A 12,154-nucleotide genomic window follows, 5' to 3' on the forward strand; every position below is an offset into this window, starting at 1 on the left:
CAGTTGAGCATTAGCATATCATTAGCATATTACACTTTGATTGGTTGAATGGACCACCAGATGACCGGGCACTTAGCATATTAGACTTTTATTATGTAGGATTATTATTTTCTTTCTTTATTATTTTACCCTCATCATTTATTATAAGTTGCCATGTTTTTTGTTATAAATTTCCTCAAATCAGGGCACACCTGGATTTATTAAAAAAAAAACATGGAGAAAACTTCTTAATTAAGGTGCTAGGATTCATTTACTATCCTATTTATCCAATGATTTAATATCTTGACAAATAGATATTGACTGGAATATTATACATACAATGGAATAATATTCATCCTTTATAAAGAAGGAAATTCTGCCATTTGTGACAACATGGATGAGCCTGAAATACATTATGATGAGTGAAATAAACCAGACAGAAAGACAGAGAAAGGCAAATGCTTTATGGTATCACTTATTTGTGGTAGAACAAAAAGTAGAACTCAAGGAAAGCAGAGAGTAGAATGGTGGTTGGCAGGGGGCTGGAGGTTGTGGGAAATGAGGAATAAACTTTCAGTTACAAGATGAATAAAGTCTGAGGATTTAATGTACTACATGGTAACTATAGTTGATAATACTGTATCCTATAATTGAAATTTGCTAAGAGAGTAGAACATAAATGTTTGCATTAAAAAAAAGTAATATGTTAGGTGATGGATGTATTAATTAGCTAGATGGTGTGAATTCTTTCATCATATTTACATTTACCAAATCATCATATTATAAACTTTAAGTTATTACTATTTTATTTGTCAATTATACCTCAATAAAGCTGGAGAAAAGAGAAATATTTGCATAATTAAGACTGACTGAGCTGATTGGAATGTTGGGACTTTAGTGGCCCAGGCTCCTGAGAAAGGATGGCCTAAGATTGGGTAATTGTCTAATTTGTTATACCCAAGAGGCAGCTGCAGGCTAGAATAAGACCAGTGTTCACCACTTAGGAGAATTCACCGCAGGCAAATCTTTTTATTTACCAAGAACCGAACCCATACAAGTTGGTTCAAGTAAAGGAGCATTTTGAAAGTTTATAGGGGCATTTCACAAAAATGAAGCACAACTAAATACGTTGCTTCAGAAAGGCATATGCTTTCCTGAAAAGGTCCTTAAGCTTGAGTTTTTTCCTTTATCTGTATTTCTCTCTTTCTGGTTGTATTAAAAAATGTTGATTGGTTTCTCTGTAATACAGCTTTCTAAGACAACTTGTCAGTAAGAACATGAATGAAAATGAGTCCATCCATGACCTTTCAGTGTTTGATTATAACGTTTTCTTTTCTTTGTTCCAATTCTCAAGAAGAGCACTAGTTATGGGCTAGCCAATTAGTGGCTTGGCTTTCCTTGTGTTGCCTTTTTGTGTGTGTTAAGTTGTATAATTGGCTATGGCTTGCAGGGGATCGCATACTAAAATACACCCACCTTCATTCTCCCCTTCAACAGAGGTTGGGAAGGGATTTCTCTGAGAAGGAAATGTGGGCTTATCTATATCCCAACTTTATATTCTACAATGAGTCCCAGGAGGGCCTCTCTTTTAAGCAGTGACATTGCCTTGAACCACAGAGGTGTCATGTTTCTGCCCTCTGTCATCTATGTTAAGTAGTACTCAAAGCAGGCTGAGAGTTTGTGTGTCAGAATTTAGTTACAGAACAAATGTGTGTGGTCAAGACTCCAGTCCAGCAGGCTTAGGTTCAGAATGGAATCCCAATCTCAGAATTTAGTCAGGCACTGAGGTAGAGGTTCTGTCAAACAGATGGGCCAATATGACATGTGTTATGAGAAGGCTTATGACTTAGAGCAGTGGTTGGCAAACTGTGGCTCGCGAGCCACATGCGGCTCTTTGGTCCCTTGAGTGTGGCTCTTCTACAAAATACCACGTGCGGGCGCGCAAGTACAGTGCGATTGAAACTTCGTGGCCCATGCGCAGAAGTCGGTATTTTGTGGAAGAGCCACACTCAAGGGGCCAAAGAGCCGCATGTGGCTCTCGAGCCGCAGTTTGCCGACCAGTGACTTAGAGCAATGACTGCAAAATCTAGTATATATATATCCCACGTTCAAAGGCTGTTAAATTGCGTTGTTTACCCATATCTTCAGAAAAAAATCTCTTCTACTGTGGTGGTAAACAACCTGCTTCCCTATTTTTAATGGTCTGGCCCTCTAGCAACTTCAGTGCAAAATTATAGCTAATTTGCCTACAAACGTCAGGTGGTCATAATAATCTGGCCACTCAGTGTACATGATGCATTACAATCTCCTGACCACCCACCCAGATCTAGTCATCTGCTGAGAGAATTCTTTTGACAAGATCAGGTGGTGAAGTGAATGGAGGGTCAAGTTTGAAAACCTCTGACTTACTAAGCCCTCAGCTTCCTGTACACACTAGATTCTAAGCCAGCCTACAGCACCCGGAGCCTAGGTCCCCTATCTCCCAGTCTAGGGCTCTTACTTTATACCCTCCTGCTGTCTTTCTAGTCAAAGAAAGATATCACAACATTCTTTACTATAAGAGAAGTAGAGTTTGTCTTGGTGTGATGATTAGCTTTTATGCCAGATGGGCAGGCTAGGTAGGATCGGGTTGATATCTTGAGAGTTTGAATTTTGGATCTATGTGTCCATAATAATTGGGCTCTATCAGTCAGAAAAGGTTAGGTTTTAATAAAGTTTTTTTCCCCAGTTGTAGACAACAACAAAAGTTTGTTTATTGCTGATGTTACATATCAACGGTGGATCTTCTGGGGCCCTTCTATGAGCTTCTCTAATTCCAGGACAAAGGCTGGTTGCTGAGGCAGAGGGAAAGGAGAGCAAGGCAAACCTACCTTGGCTTTTAAAGCTTCCACCCAAAGCAACACATATCAGTACAGTTCCTATTTCATTGGCCAAATCAAACCCTTACTTCATTTAGCGAAAATGTATTCCTACTGTGGACTGGAGAGAAGAGACCCATACCTAAAGCCCAACACAGGGCGTGTGATTCATTTTCTATGACATCCCAGCATTTAGAGCAATGACTGGCACATGATAGGTGCTTAAAATATGTGTTGCATAAACAAAGGAAGGAATAAATATATGGAAGTGAAATAATTCATATCGCCCAGGGTTAATGTTGGTTCCTGGACACAGTTTTGAAATTATCTTTGTTAGAACATTTTAGGAAATAACCCTGAAAGGACTACGTTGGGGACAATTGTCTTCAATATAGATTATTTATGATTGGAAATCCCTGGGCTTGAGGAGGATCTGGGCTGCATTTTATATTGGTATAGGGGGTCATTTTTTCATGTTTCTACAAAGGGGATTTAGCAGGTCAGTTTGAATAGTTGTCTGACTCTCAGGATATTAAAGTGTGGGAGGTAGAATGTGGGGGTCGGTCATGGATTTCATAATAGAGCTGAGAGGAAAATAATATTGGCAATTAACTTTGCAGAAGGATGTCATGGGGGTCCCCTTTTAACCAAAATTATTGCTTCTCTTGGGGTTAACACTGGTTCTTACATGAAATGGCCAGACGACTGCACTTAAGTGACTATCTGGGGAGACCTGGCTCCCAAATCTAAGGCACATTAAGATTAATGGCCACTTCCAGCTCCCTGCTTTGTCCTCAGTAAGCACGGGTCCTCAGAGCCACTTTATGCCAAGAGAACAAATGTTTGCAAGTGTCTTCTTCCATTTCTGGGAAATCTAAAACCTGGCCATAATTTGGCTAATTCATAGTTGATTATGGGGAAGATAATGAGTAGGGAAAATTGAGGGAGCAGAGGACAGAGTTGCTAGGAAACAGATTTACTTCTAACATCCAGACAAACTAAAGAAATGGTGTTAATGAAGTCTAGTTACTGACAGTTTCAGTTCCAAGGAAACAGGAATACAGCAGTAGCGTTACGATGAAAAAGCAGCAGACAGAGGCAGGGGCTGGGGGAGGAGCGAGCACCGTGGCTCAGTGCGTGATGGCTCTTCTTAGAGTAGATTTGCACAGTATCTGCATAGAGAAACTGGTTAGTGAACACTAGTCAAAATAATTATTAGTCTTATAAATATTTCTGTGTAAATATTAAGTTACTGCTAGTGTCATCTTCTTATGGGTTCTAGTTCTTCCACTAACTGCAAACATAACTTTTACTACTTAAACAATTTCTGAGTCTGTCTCCTCATTCTAGCTCTTCTACATGGATTGTTGTAAGGATCAGAGAGGGCAGGGGTGGAAAAGCAACTTATAAACTTCAATGACTGTTATGCCTGCAATGGACATAAGTTGTCCTCATCATTATTGCTAACAGCCATTCCCAGGACCCAGTCATGAACTCTGATCTCTCTTTCCTCAGCCCAGCAAACCTGCTGCTGTCTGCGTGGCTCCATCTCTCTGCACCACAATTTGGAGAATTGCCTCAAGAAGGAAGTTGGTGTGAACGGGAGGGTTCCCTGTCCTTGAGGCTCACAGACCTGCATTGGTTTTTGTCTGATGTCTGAACACAATGCTTTGATATATTTTGTTTAGCTTTTACAGCAAAGATTAAGTCTGATGCCAGCTACTCCTTTGAGACTAGAATTAGAAGTTGTCCTAACTCCCTAGGTGCTTTTACTTTATTTTGTTAAGTGACACAAGAAAGAATTCTCCAAGTGAACAGAAACATTAATAAAGTAATTACATTTTTGAGATAAGTTCTATTTAAAAAAAAACACAAAAACCAACAGCAGTACTGAAATAGAGATGAAAGATGGGGAGGTGGGGAGGTAGGGCAGTATTTTGGACGAGGCTGCGTTGCACACACACAAAAACCAACAGCAGTACTGAAATAGAGATGGAAGATGGGGAGGTAGGGCAGTATTTTGGACGAGGCTGCGTTGAAGATGTTTCAAGTTGAGATTTAAATGATGAGTAGGACCTTATTTATGTAAAGCAGAGTTAGGAGAGGAGAACAAAAAGGCATTCTAAATAGAATTATAGCCCGGCCAGCAGGCTCAGTGGTTGAGCGTTGACCTATGGACCAGGAGGACAAAGTTCGATTCCCAGTCAGGGCACATACCTGGGTTGGGGGCTCGATCCCCCATAAAGGAGCATGCAGGAGGCAGCCGATCAATGGTTCTCTCTCATCATTGATGTTTCTATCTCTCTCTCCCTCTTTCTTCCTCTCTGAAATCAATTCAAATATATTTAAAAAATAAAATAAATACAGGTATGGCCTCTGAATGAGTGATGCTTGCCAACTTTTATGCTGCACAAACAAGAGCTAGAGGATTTCATTTAATCTGAGTGCTGGCTGTGTTTTAAACTAGATAACTCATTATAAGCGCTACTAAGAGGGAGGGGTCTGGAGACCTTGAAAGGGGAGGAATACAGAAGCCAAGGCTGTGCATAAGGGCTGGGATAGGGGCAGCATTGCGGGGTATGTTAGTATGAGTACTATCTCCAAATACTTGAAGGCTGTCGTAGAGAGGATTGGCAGTGCTCAGGCGCATGATTGGCAAACTACAGCCCAAGAGTCAAATCCAGCCACATAACCTGCAAACTAAAGGTAGGTTTTTTACAATTTTTAAATGATTACCTTTTAAATGTACAGTAAATCCCCACTCAACATTGTCCATTGGTTTTGTGTTTAAGCAAAATGACTTATAACAAAACCAATTTCTACCATAGGCTAATTAGTATAAATGAGTTCAGTTCCTACAGCATCTCATTAGTGTTATCACTAAACAATGTTGAACAAAAATGGCGTTATTGGAGAACCTGCTGTACCTACATTATAGCCTCGATTTTGTCACTTGACCCACGATGCTTTAACTATTTATTATCTGGCCCTTTAAGGAAATGTTCCATCTGCTCTAGATCAATTGCAGGCATTTAATTTGCTGTAGCTAAAGAAATGGGTAGCAAATTGGAATTAAAAGCCCTCTAAAGGGAAGGTACTTTCCTGAATGGGGTGCTGGAGAGACCTTCTTCATAGGTGTCCTCCTTGGCTCTCATCTCATACTGGGTAGTTTTTACCTACTCGGCTCACGCATGAGAAGACAGCATTTGCCTTCTTGAGAAGAATGGGGAGGCGCTGGGCCAACTGGCTAAGAATTTGATTCTGTGAAATTGGATGGTTTTCTATTTGGCTGAGACAGTAGTTTGATTTGAAAACACCCAATTAGTGACTGTAAGTAATACATTGTTTCACTGAATTAAATTGTTTTATCATCCCTCTGACTGGACTTAGAGCATAGATAAAATTCTTGAGGAACAGTTTAGTGCCTGAAATGAATCAGTTACAGGTTACCAATGACCAGGGGAAGACTAGTTCATAGTTTAATGAACTAGGCTAATTCTTCAGAAACTAGGTAATGAGCCTGGGTATTTCAAAAGGAAAATACTCATTTCAGAGAGCAGTCGTTCTAAAGCAAAATCTAAAGAAAAGGTGATGGAACATCCTGAAATGTGGTATAGACTTTACTCACTTGTTTATCAAATAAGCTCATAGCCTAACGAGAGATAGAGGAACAAAATAGTAAGCATATAGGACATTGACTTAGTTTTTGTACGTATAGTGTTATGTCCATAGTGCTACAGAACATGGAACAGGCATGTAGCTTGGCTTTGCAGCTTTAAGGGAGGTTGGAGAAAGTTTTCTGGAAAAGATGGCACTTGGAAGAAATCTTAAAGAATGGTTCAAGGTTATTCAGGTAAAGGGAATGGGGCAGCTGTGTTGGTCTGTAGTGGGATTTAGGCAGCAAAGAAGCAGAGCCTTGAAAAATTTAGTGCAATTAGAAAAGTTTAGAAAGTTCTGTGTGTCTAGATCAGAGCACTGATTATGAAGCTGGAATGTCAAAAAACAGCAGGGCCACACTATACTGAGGAGTTTGAATTTCATCCCGAGGGCAGTGGGGAGCTACTGAAAGATATCAGAAGTGACATGATTGTATTTGAATTTTAACAAAAATGTTCTGGTAGCACAATGGGGAGTGAAGTAGAATAAGATCAGAGCTTGGGGGCGATGTTAAGATTGCTGTTGCAGTTATCCAAATGACAGATGACAGTGATGTAGGCAGTCATGAGGGTGATGGCAAGAGGGGTATGAAACACCAGGGAGGTCAAATTCACAGGATTAATGATTGCTTGGATGTGTGCAGTGAGGAGAGAGAAGTCAAGAATACCATTGAGATATATCCTAAATGAGATGACCACTATAGGACAGATGCATAAAAATTAAATGCAAGGGAAGTGATGGTTAGTCATATAAACAGTACTGAGAACTATGGGAGTAATGACTTGGCAATCGGTGAATGCTTCATGGAAGAAGTGGTATTTAAGGTAAGAGAAAAATGGAATTTTAGTCCCACCCAGCACCAACCCCACCTCTGGGGAGGGGAGATGGACTGGAGATTGAATTCAATTGCCAATGGCTAATGATTTAATCAATCGTGGCTATGTAATGAAGCCTCCATAAGGTTCAGAGAGCTTCCAGGTTGGTGAACAAGCAGAGGTGCTGGGAGAATGGCATCCTGGGGAGGGCATGGGAGCTCCTCGCCCCTGTCCCCATGCCTTGCCTTGTGCATCTCTTCTATCCGGCTCTTCCTTTTATTATAAACTGGTGATCTAGCAAAGAAAATGCTTCTCGGAGTTCTGTGGGCTGTTCTAGCAAATTAATCAAATTTGAGGCAGGGGGGCGGGCGGGTCTTAGGAACCTCCGATTTATAAATAGTTGGTCAGGAGGACAGGGAACAACCTGGGCTTGTGACTGGCATCTGAAGGGCAGGGGCGATGGAGGGCAGTCTATGGTACTGAACCCTTAACCTGTGGGATCTGATGCTGTCTCTGGGTAGATCATGTCAAAATTGAATTGAATTGTAGGACACTACCTGGTGTCCTGAGAATTGCTTGTTGGTGTATGGAACTCACCCCACATCACATTGGAATTGGTACCAGAATCTGTTTGATTGGTGCTCAGTAAGTATTTGTTGAATGAATGGATATTATTGAATGGTTGAATTCTGGGATGTCAGAGTTTAAGTGCCCTTAAGAGACTAATATAACCATCAAAATTGGCTGATAGAATTGCAGAAAAGAGGCATGACTTACCTATATGTTTTTAATTTATTCATATTGCCCCATACATTCTTTTAGTTTGATCATTTTGACAATGGAGAGCAACCTACGGATGATAAAATATCCATGTTTATAAGTGGCTAATGACAATTTTACTTGTACACGTGAACTGTATATGTTATTTTACATGTTACTGTTATTTGAAGTTTTTATCCCTAGCACTTTGGAAAGAGACTTAAGATTCATCTGCTAATCTTTAGTCCTTAGGGGCTGAAAACTAATTATAAAATTATAAGAAAATCTTATGGTTTTTGTAAGCATGCCATTGAAATACAAAAATAGCATTAGGTTTTATTCATTACTTTCTCTTCGTTTTTATCCTCATGATAGCATTACCTGCACTGTCGCCATAGCCTGGTAACTGTCTCCCCTTCCCTGTACTTTCTACAATCTGTTCTACCTGTGGACAGTTGAAGCTTCATAAATCTAAGCTTTGATTATATGTTTCCCCACTTAAATGCTTTATCCTGTCTTCAAGGGGCTGCAAAGGGATGCCCAACATGCTTAACCTGGCCCTAGCCAATCTTTCCAGCTTTACTTCCACGCCCTGCTTACTAGAGGTGCATAGAGACCCGCCCGACCCATCATAGGCCAGTGCTTCTCAAATTTTAATGCACACATGAGTCACTTGGGAGATCTTGGTACAATGCATTTTCTGATTCAATAAGTCTGGGCTGGGAACTGGGTTCTTGCCTTCCTAACAAGTTCTTAGGTGATGCCGATAAAGCTAGTCCAGGTAGAAGGGCCCTGCTAATATTATGCACTCATCACCTTTCATTGTCATGAGTTTAGTAACTATCTTTCCTTCACTGGAGAGTAGTTCCCAGAAGGCCATATCAGATCTGTCCATTTCACTGTTAAATCCGTTGGGATCTATCAAAATGAATCTGAAATTCTTAATGCTCTGGCTTTGGACAGGGCCTAATTTACTTACCCTTTCCCCTCAGATGACATGCAGTGAATTGAATCCAGAAAGTGACCTTTCCAGGGAGACACCACGAGTTAATGTAGAGCTTGGAGTAGGAACTGGCCTCTGACATAAATAGCTAATGTGGCACAAAGTTCAAGTGAAGTTCTTAGGAGAGGTAGCACGTTATTCAGACCTTGCCCCCCAGGCATTGGGTACTTAGCATAGAACTCCCACTGCAAGATCTTTGGCAAATTGCAAATGTCTAAAGGAAGACAAGAAATACCTCTGGGGCATTTCTCAGAGTCCATGGAGGCTCCATAATTAGACTAACAGCATATAGGATAACTAGAGTGTAGCCAATTGAGAAGGATTGACCTGATTCTTCCTTTTTAATTACCTTAATTTTATGCATCAGGTAATTAATTGAATGACTTAGTGATTACAGATGCCTTTTCTATCTCCAGCAAGGAATGAAAACAAGTTGCATCAGAAACATAGGCAGGAGAAGGAGGGGATATTAGGGTGTGGGCCTTTTGATTGGCATCGGAATGAACCCCTGTTGTAGTGCAAAACTCACTGTGGTATTTTCTATCTGAGTAATGTATTTGTCTGCGCAGAAGGAGGAAACTACAGGGAGTTCTCCAAAGCAGCTTCTAGGAATAGAGCAGGGTTTCTCAACTTTGGCACTGTTCACATTCTGGGCCAGATTGTTTTATATTTTAGGGAGCTGTCCTGTCCATGGTAGGATGTTTAGCAGCATCTTTGGTCTCTACTCACTAGATGTCAGTAGCACCCCCACCCCCACGTTGACAATGAAAAATGTTTCCAAACATTTCTCTCTTTCCCTGGGAGAGGAAGGAAGAGCATCATCCCCAGGCAAGAACAGCTGGACTAGACCATTGAACAAGCTAAGGCTAAGCTAGTCTACAGGGTTGCTGTAACAGCCACACAAGTTGTGCAGTAACAATTCCACGGAGTGTCAGGTTAAGGCTAAGCAAGTCTACAGCCACACAAGTTGTGCAGTAACAATTCCACGGAGTGTCATTCTCATAAATTTCAATGTTTGGGGCAACTTATTTAAGATTCTGATAATATCTACAACCCAAAGCTCTGGCCTTTAATAATGAACCTTTGTAGGCTAAGAGCCTCTCCCATTTAAATACAACATGAAGAATTTGTAAAAGCTTTGTGCCCATCACAATATCTGGTGACTTTAATATCCAAGAAGGTGATCCATTGGTCACCTTCATCTCCACTAATGTTCTTTTTCTAAAAAAAAATATCTTTTTTTATTTCCTTCAATGTGAATTTTTTTTAATGTGTTGTGAATTCATCAAATATAAGCATTTACGACTGTTTTTACTACCTCTACTAGTATGGACAGATAAATTTACAGGCATTATTTTGAATGTAGTCTACTTCAGTTAGCATAATTTTATGTAGGGAGTTATATCATTTGAACTTACATATGGTGTAGTTCATGGGACAAGCTTCTGACCCTGAAGTCTCACTTTGAGCCTGGCTCCCAGCTTACTAGCAGTTGGGCAAGCCAAGCTATCAACCCAAGACTCAACACGTCCATAAAACGAAAACATTACATTACAATCTGTCCTATCTACATCACAGGGTTCTTGTAAAAATTGACCAGGTATCAATATACATTGAATTTTTTTTCAACTATAAAGTACTATAAAATAACAATTACAGATACATCAGTGAAGTTAACTATCAAAATAATTATTTCAACTTCATGCCTATAACCAAAAGCTTTTAAATGAAACAGTTTAAATAAAGTGGTTACTGAGCATATGAAAACTATATTACTCACACTATGTTCCTACTATCCTATTGAGTCTAATTTTTGGAAAAATTTAATTCATTTTAGAGGGAAAAAATCTGAGCTAAGGTATTTATTTGTGTTTATACAAACAATCTGAAACCACTCATTCAAAAATAGGTTTTTTTCCCCCTCGATAAGAGTGCATTCTTTAATAGGATTGTATTTGACTAAGAATTCCACACAAATAGAATATATACCTTAATAATACAAGAAAGCAAGGAAGGAATATTTTACATCATACAGACCAGTCAGTTGGTTCAATCACGATGAGCTATCCTTCCAACCAAATACTTATTTTTTAGATTTATTAAAACAAATGCGTAGTCAGTTCAGTATATGCCAACAATCATACACAGCTCTAACATTTAGTAGTGTGAAGCACATGTAACTATTTCCAAAGGGACATAGAAGAGGAGAAGTGATTGGATTACTGTCTGCTCTTCAATGCTTCAACTAACCATTCCATTGCCTCATCAAGGCCAGGGCCTTTGGTTGCTGAAGTTTTGAATATTTGCCCTTTTCGGTCCTTCAAGGCAGGTAACCCAAGTGAATTTACCATCTCTGAGGGAGTCATAGCCTGTTCCATGTCCTGCTTATTTGCAAACACCACCAAAATGGCTTTTCTCAGCTCTTCTTCCTCCAACATGGCAACTAACTCTGATTTGGAAATGCCAATTCGATCTCGGTCACAACTGTCTACTACATAAATGACGGCATCTGTGTTTGAATAATAACATCTCCAGTATGGCCTGATACTGTTCTGTCCTCCTAAATCACAGACTTGAAATTTAAGGTTCTTGTATGTTACCATCTCAACATTAAATCCAATGGTAAAAAATAGTAGTAACAACCTCTCCAACCTGTAATCTGTACAAAATTGTAGTTTTCCCTGCTCCATCTAATCCCAAAATTAAAATCCTCATTTCCCGGGTTCCAAATAGACTCGAAAATATACTTGAGAAAAAGCCACCCATGATGAAGCACCTGTCCACCCTCGTTGATCATCAAAGACAGGCTCCGGTCTCTGCCTCAGCAACTCTACTGGATCCCCGGTGCCTTGGAAGCCTAGTCAGCCAGCAACTTCCACGTCGGCCACCCGGCATCTCCGCTAATGTTCTTGTCTTCTACTCCACCTCATCCTAGATTTTGTTATCATCAGTAACTGTATCACCTCTAAAGTCTTCAGGCATCTTTCTTTCTGATCACTGACTCCTATGCTTCTGACTTGATTAATCATCTGGTTTTCCTAACAATATTTTGACCCCAACTGAGTCTCCAGTGCATTGACCTC

The 12,154-nt window shown here is 40.1% G+C and overlaps 1 pseudogene; it reads right to left on the reverse strand.

Annotated features, from left to right (window-relative positions):
- Positions 1 to 11,283: 11,283 nt before the first annotated feature.
- Positions 11,284 to 11,905, reverse strand: LOC102242163 (annotated as a pseudogene).
- Between the last annotated feature and the right edge of the window lie 249 nt (positions 11,906 to 12,154).

The sequence above is a fragment of the Myotis brandtii genome, unplaced genomic scaffold (genome assembly GCF_000412655.1).
Source record: "Myotis brandtii unplaced genomic scaffold, ASM41265v1 scaffold32, whole genome shotgun sequence".
Taxonomy (NCBI): Eukaryota; Metazoa; Chordata; class Mammalia; order Chiroptera; family Vespertilionidae; genus Myotis; species Myotis brandtii.